A 7,771-nucleotide genomic window follows, 5' to 3' on the forward strand; every position below is an offset into this window, starting at 1 on the left:
CGAACTACACAACTACTGAAAAAGAACTCCTTGCTACTGTCTTTGCTTTTGACAAATTTCGTTCATATCTCGTTCTAGCAAAAACGGTGGTCTATACCGACCATTCTGCTCTTAGATACCTATTTTCGAAACAAGATGCCAAACCAAGATTAATCTGTTGGATCTTACTCTTACAAGAGTTCGATATTGAAATCCGGGATAAAAGAGGAGCAGAAAATCTCGCTGCTGATCATCTTTCTCGTCTTGAAAATCCTGAATTAGAAGTTCTAAATGAATCGGCCATACAAGACAACTTTCCTGATGAATATCTATTGAAGATAGATTATAATGAAATTCCATGGTTTGCAGACTATGCAAACTACTTAGTATGTGGATTCCTTGAAAAAAGATTATCGTACCAAAAACGAAAGAAATTCTTCAGTGATATAAAACACTATTTCTGGGAAGATCCACATTTGTTTAAAAGTTGTCCAGATGGAATAATACGCCGATGTGTATTCGGAGATGAAGCTAGTAAAATTTTAAACCATTGTCACACAGGACCAACAGGAGGCATTATGGGCCTCAACTAACAGCAAGAAAAGTTTATGATGCTGGATTCTATTGGCCTACAATTTACAAAGACGCACACCTTCTTTGCAAATCCTGTGATGCTTGTCAAAGGGCCGGAAAAATAAGTCAACGTGATGAAATGCCACAAAATGTCATTCAAGTATGTGAAGTATTTGACATTTGGGGTATTGACTTTATGGGTCCATTTCCAAAATCTCATAATAATCTATATATTCTCGTAGCCATTGATTATGTATCTAAATGGGCGGAAGCACAAGCTCTCCCAACTAACGATGCACGAGTTATAGTCAACTTTTTAAAACGTCTTTTTGCAAGGTTTGGAACACCGAAAGCTTTAATAAGTGATCGGGGCACTCATTTCAGTAATAATCAACTTGAGAAAGTTCTCAAAAGATATGGAGTAACTCATAAAATCTCCACCACATATCATCCACAAACAAGTGGACAAGTTGAAAATACCAACCAAGCTTTAAAACGTATTCTAGAGAAAACCGTAGGATCAAATCCGAAGGAATGGTCCATTAAACTGGAGGATGCACTCTGGGCTTTTAGAACAGCCTACAAAACTCCAATTGGAACCACACCTTTTAGACTCGTTTATGGAAAAGCATGTCATCTTCCAGTAGAAATTGAACACAAAGCATTTTGGGCTTTGAAGACATGTAATCTTGATTTACATGAAGCTGGACGTCTACGGTTAAGTCAATTAAACGAATTAGAAGAATTAAGACATGAAGCTTATGAAAATTCGTTAATCTATAAGGAAAGAACGAAGAAATGGCATGATAAAAGAATCAGAAGTTCAAAAGAATTTAAAGAAGGAGATAGAGTTCTTCTTTTCAATTCACGATTCAAGCTATTTCCTGGAAAATTGAAATCAAGATGGTCTGGACCATTCATAGTCAAAAGAGTTTTCCCATACGGAACAGTAGAATTAATAAATTCAAATGGGATTGAATTTAAGGTTAATGGTCACAGAGTTAAACACTACATAGATAGTCCGATGGAACTCGACAACGAAGTTAATCACAATTTCTATACCACAGCTAACTAAGTGTGGGGAGAATCAGGTCTTTAAAGGATAATATGTATTTTTGTTAGAGTTAGATTTTCTGTTTTCGTGTAGTTCTCGAAAATGGAACCCGAATGGTCTTTCCCTAGCAGACCCTAAAGAACTAGTCTTCTCCCCCCATTCTGAATTTTTATTTTTTTTAGGTTTTTACGAAATGAAGACTTCCTGTGAACCAAACCATGGTCTAATGCTACACGCTTTGATTACTAAACGTAATAATGACACACTACCGAGTGAACTGGTATCAGTAATCAGAGAAAGATTGGACGGAGTAAGAAAAGAATCCAGATGCGAAGATAATAAGTTACAATTTGGTAAAGGAAAATCAAAATCCGCAGCGAAAAGAAGAGCACGACACCTTGAAAAATGTCACAAATGCGGAAAATGGTCACACGAAGGTAAATGTTCAAATAATCAAACCTATTCAAACACCGAATTTGTTACTTTATGCAGAGATGGACCGTTCATATGTTTAGAAGAAAAAACATTAAATGCTCGAGGTTACGCCTATGTAGCCATGGAAAATCAATTAGTCCGACTATCTTATGAGTGGGCTAGAGCATATCACTAAGAAATCTATTTCACAGGTAAGTATGTACAGTTTTTATTTTTATTTTTATTTTTATTTTTAACCTTTTAATAATAAACGCTAATTTGTTCGCTATAAAGTATTAAATTGGTATTCGATGAAATTAGGTCTTGCGACCGAAATTGTTATTATCATACAAAAATTTATTACATCACTGCAAAATTTAACGTTTATTCTTAAGGTATAAATATCTTTAATCAATCAACCCAAAATATTTCAAAAATTCGTCATGAGTTAAATTAGGTCATGGAACCGAAATTACTTTACTGAAAAGAGGGGCGCATATTTTTGATAATATTTGATTGATTAAAGTGGGATAAAAGCCAAAAAGATTTTTAATTTTATTTTTACCATGTTTTTAAAATTAATATATAAAAATTAAATTAATATTGTAAACTTCTTTAAAATTGTAAATATTTGAAAATTTAATCTTTTTAATATAAGTTTGTATGTATAAAAACAAAAATATAATATAAGTTTGGTGTGAATTTTTAATTTTATGCATTTTAAATTTAAGCTTGGTGTGAATTTTTAATATTAATTTTTAATTTTATGCATTTTAAATTTAAGCTTGGTGTGAATTTTTAATATTAATTTTGAATTTTATGCATTTTTAATTTAAGTTTGGTGTGAATTTAAAAACAAAAATTTACTTTATTTCGTTAAGTTAAAAATATAATTTTTAAAATTCGTCGTGAGTTGAAGACTAGGTCTTTGAACTGAAATTGCTTTACCCGAGGGAGGGACGAGAACTTTTATTATCATTATTTTTAATCTTATTGAATTAAAGTATGCCAAAAACATTAAAAAAAACCAAAAATCTTTGCTTTTAAAACCGCGCTTTAAATTGACAAATTTTAAAATTTTGTCGAGGGACGGACTAGGACATCGATCCGAAATGACCTCGTCCTAAATAACAAGGGAAACAAAATTTTAAAATTAATTAATTAATTGTTTTAATTAGTAAAAGATTGTTTAAAAAAAAACAAACACCGCTACTCGCGGAGTTTGAAAGAGGCAAACACCGCGACTCGCGGAGGACCAAAAATATAGAAAAAAAAATAAAAGGCCGAACAGATCAGTTGCACACCACCACACCCCAAAACACTACGAAAAAACCCGAAAAAAACACTCCCAAAATCGAATTTTTCACCAAAAATCATCACATTTTTTACTAAAATCATGTTGAGAAGGATTCTATCAAGGAATTACTCAAGGAAAACGATAAATTTCTACACCTAAACACCATTTAATCCGAAAATTAGTGTTCTTGAGCAATTTTATACCCAATTCGATTTTGATGCTTTTTAGTGTAATTATGCTTAAATTGTTTATGTATTATGCTTGTATAACCTAGATTGATGCTATTTAACATGATTAGAAACCTTAAACTTCAAATTTTGAGTAATCTAGTATTTGTGTTCTTGAGCAATTTGGTGCTTTTTGATATAAACAGGTTATGGCCGATTTTTGTCATGAATTATTGCTAAATTGAGTAGTGTAACATGTTTAGGTAGTTAAATGATCCAAACTTTGAGCCTAAACATGATTTTTGAGAATTAAAGTGGACTTTTTCAAGTCTAAAATTCATGAACTTGATTTTTGAGAGATAATGTCATTTGAAACTTGTTTAATTGCTAATAATGATTATTTTGACATGTTATTTGAGTTGAAAGCTTATGAACTTGGCGAACATTTTCGTATATGCTTATTTGAAAAAGTGTAGATTTGATAAAAATATGAAAATGAGCATAAGTTTGATATAAATTGATCATGTCATTGTAATTATTTTGATTGATGATGTTGCTGACACTAATGCATATTTGGATGCACAAAAATTGTGTTTGATGTGTTTTGCAGACTGAAAGGGGTGAATCTTCATCCCAAGCTCGCATTGCTCCTCCTGAGAATGCGGAACAACAGGATATTGATAACCATTAAAAACAAGATATACCTCATCCAGTTATGACATTTTCATATATGCACGTGGAAAATTTGCACCCGAACTTGAGATTAGACAGACGTTGGATAGATTATCCAAATTACCAAAGGGGCTTGCATACTCTTCATTCTAAAGCTGTTGAAGTACCTAGGGTAATAGAATGGGAACCGTTAGAAGCCGTAGAATTGGCTGAGCCAATTAGAGAATTACTTACACAGAGGTATGGTAATTCTACTTTTAATGATTGGGTACGATTATTCAACATACGTAGACCTGTATATAAAGTATGGTGTGAAGAATTATTGTGTAGTATAGAAATAAATGATCGGGTAGCTAGTTTAACCGATCGTTCTTTTATTAGATTTTTGTTAGGAGGTTCGATGCGCCACATGTATCTACTAGACATGGCTCAGGCCTTACGTATATATACGCCTGAGAAGCTAGCATCTGCCGATTGTCGAGGTTTGATACTAAATGGTAGGAAAATTGATGAAAATTTTGATACGCATGGTGTATGGAGTCAAATGACTAGCCATCACCGATTTAAAGGGGGAAATTACTCTTATTTGGATATAGATAGAGGTGAATTAAGAGTAATTCACAGGTTTTTAGCCAATTCGATTACACAACGAGGTAAGAATAAGGAAAAGGTAAATGAACAGGATTTGTTTTACCACATGTGTATTCGAGACCCACAAAGCGCTGTAAGTATACCTTATTGTGTGGGTTATTATTTATCAGCTATGGTTAGGGGGATGAGACCACACAGTATAATAGGAGGTGGTATATTTATTACATTAATTGCTGAGTATCTCAATGTGGATATAAGTCGGGGGGATTATTAATCGAAGAACCAGAACCCCACGATACAATTAGTTTAAATGTATATCATGGTGCTAAGGTTTTGAAGAGGCGAAATAACGCCGCAGTACGATATAATGGTAGACATCCACAGGTTGAGAGAAATCAACAGCAAGGTAATGTGGGAGGGGGAAATGAAATGACAGAAATGCAAAGGTTTATAGCTTCACAAGAGTATGAAAATGCTAGACATCGAGCATTTGAAGATTGGTAAGTTCATCAAAATCAAATCATAGCTCATTGCCAACATATAGGTAGAAACTATATTCCTACTCCAATGCCCATATTTCCTCCCTGGTCTATAGAGATGCAACCACCGTATCCTACTTATAACCCAGCTGAAGCATTTTATAACACATATGGTTATGCATGGAACCCTTACTGGTATCAGTAACAACCCTAGTTTATTTAGTTTTATTTATTTTATTTTTGTAATGCTACTACATTTAGCACTTATATTGATATTGTAATAGTTTTTATAATTTTCTAACTTTTATTATTAGATTTTAATAATTTTTGAATGTGGGGTAATATACCAAACTTCAAAAATATGTATATATGTTTGCAGTTTATCTTATGTACACAACAGGGTAAAACAACGCATTTTCAAAGACTGGCATTAAGTTCAGCAAAAGCAACTAATTTTGACGACAAGATGCAAAATATATGTGAAATAATAACAAGACGGAATGAACAAATGATGTGCACCATTTATCATTCAACACAAACAATAATATGTTTGGAAACTTTGGTAAAATTTAATCATTTTTCTGCGCTAATCACCCTCAATAATTTAAATTGTTCCTGATTTCTTGCAAATGAGGGCATTGCAAGATCTTAAGTGTGGGAAGGGGTTAAATTCTTTCGGATTTTAAAATTTTTACTTTATACACTTGGTTACCATTAAAAATACTAGTAAAGCAGTAGTTGTATTAGAATCTAGTGCTCTCTGATAACAAAGAACAGCCCTAGTCTTATATACTGACTACCCAATTCTAGTAAAAAATTTCAAAATTTTCAATTAAATGAACTCAAAATCATGTTTATACATATTTATGAACAATAAAACTAGGTGTTAACACCGAAATTATTGTTAGCTCGGAAAGGACATAAATTGAGAAACAAACCAAAATGTTAGAATTCATTTAAAATGGAATAGAGGACAATAAAAAGGAAAATAAAAGCCAAGTGTGGAAAAATTTACCAAGTTATTTTAAACATATGTCACATATTTCTGTAACAAATAATTAAAGATACTTTTGCTTTGGACTAAACTAAACAGTTTTACCCGATTTACTGTAAGAAAGATGGATCTACACGATGAATCAATTTCATCATTAAAAGGAAGTAAAGTCTTCCGAAAAAGAAACGTGCTTTTTGATTTAGGTCATGAAGTTGTCGTCCAGACCAGCTGTAGGTTGACGAAAAATCTAGAAAAGTCATCTCTAAAATCAGCAGAAAATCCACGGACCTCGGCATCAAACAGGGTCGCCAAGTGGTCAGACTTATCCTAACCATGAGAGGATCTGTCTCGTAAAGTGGGGAGGACGCCGTGCAAATTAGCTGGATAAGACTAATGAATCAGATCCCCAGAAAGGATAATCTCCTTAAAGATCAAAAATCAGCTTTTAAGACTGATATTACTCAATCCTTGAGATTGACCTTAAAGATTGAGAATTCAAACTCATGAAATTCAATGATATCTAAACTCGAGCTTGAACGAGAAAATATTTTGATCAAAATTACAAACCGATTTGTTTTCTAAAAACCCATTTTCAATGCGTTCATTACCATTGAACGTAAAATCCTAGGAATTCACCTGGAATTCATTAGGTCATCTGAACCAAATCGGGTGTCAACCGTAAGAACGGTGGTTGCAGAGTATGGTCAAAGACAGGACCTTGTGCCAAACCGAAAAATTATAAGGGTGAGCTGTACTATTGCTCCTACCAAGGATAGTAATTGCGTCCGACACGTTATAGACCATAATTAAAAGCATGTCAGGGGACATTGCCTTAACAGTTGCTTGTTCAACGCTTTCCTTTACAACCGGACGGTAGTTTACCGAAAGGTAATATACGGAGCAAGTATACTGGACGTGTTGCTTTCCTAATGCAAGGTTAGCAAGTGGGTGACACAAAACCACAAGTTTTGAGCTGAAATTTTCAAATCTGAAACCCACCAAACCCATAAAAAGAATTTCCAAACACCGGTGAAGGGTTATTCCGGAAAACTTATCTAGGGTAAAAGCTAGATTTAATTTTCAAAAGATCAAATGTTTTCATAAAGATCCAATTTCCTTAATGGATCTAAATTTTTATAGTCATGTGGGACTGTAAAGCACATCGTTACTACCATTGTTTATACCGCCGTAAAGAAATCACTGATGTACAAAGTGTGAAGAATAAAGAAGTGATTCTAGTATTTCAAGACTATATTGCTTGAGGACAAGCAACGCTCAAGTGTGGGAATATTTGATAATGCTAAAAACGAACATATATTTCATAGCATTATTCCTCAAGAAAGACAAGCTTTTAGTTGCAATTGTCCTATTTACAAGTGATATTCGGTTAAATAATAAAAGGTGAAGACAAAAGACAGATTTGACGAATTGAAGACGCAAACGACCAAAAAGCTCAAAAGTACAAAATACAATCAAAGAGGTTCCAATTATTGATGAGAAACGTCTCGAAATTACAAGAGTACAAGATTCAAAACACAAAGTACAAGATAT

This window comes from Rutidosis leptorrhynchoides, chromosome 6 (genome assembly GCF_046630445.1).
Source record: "Rutidosis leptorrhynchoides isolate AG116_Rl617_1_P2 chromosome 6, CSIRO_AGI_Rlap_v1, whole genome shotgun sequence".
NCBI lineage: Eukaryota > Viridiplantae > Streptophyta > Magnoliopsida > Asterales > Asteraceae > Rutidosis > Rutidosis leptorrhynchoides.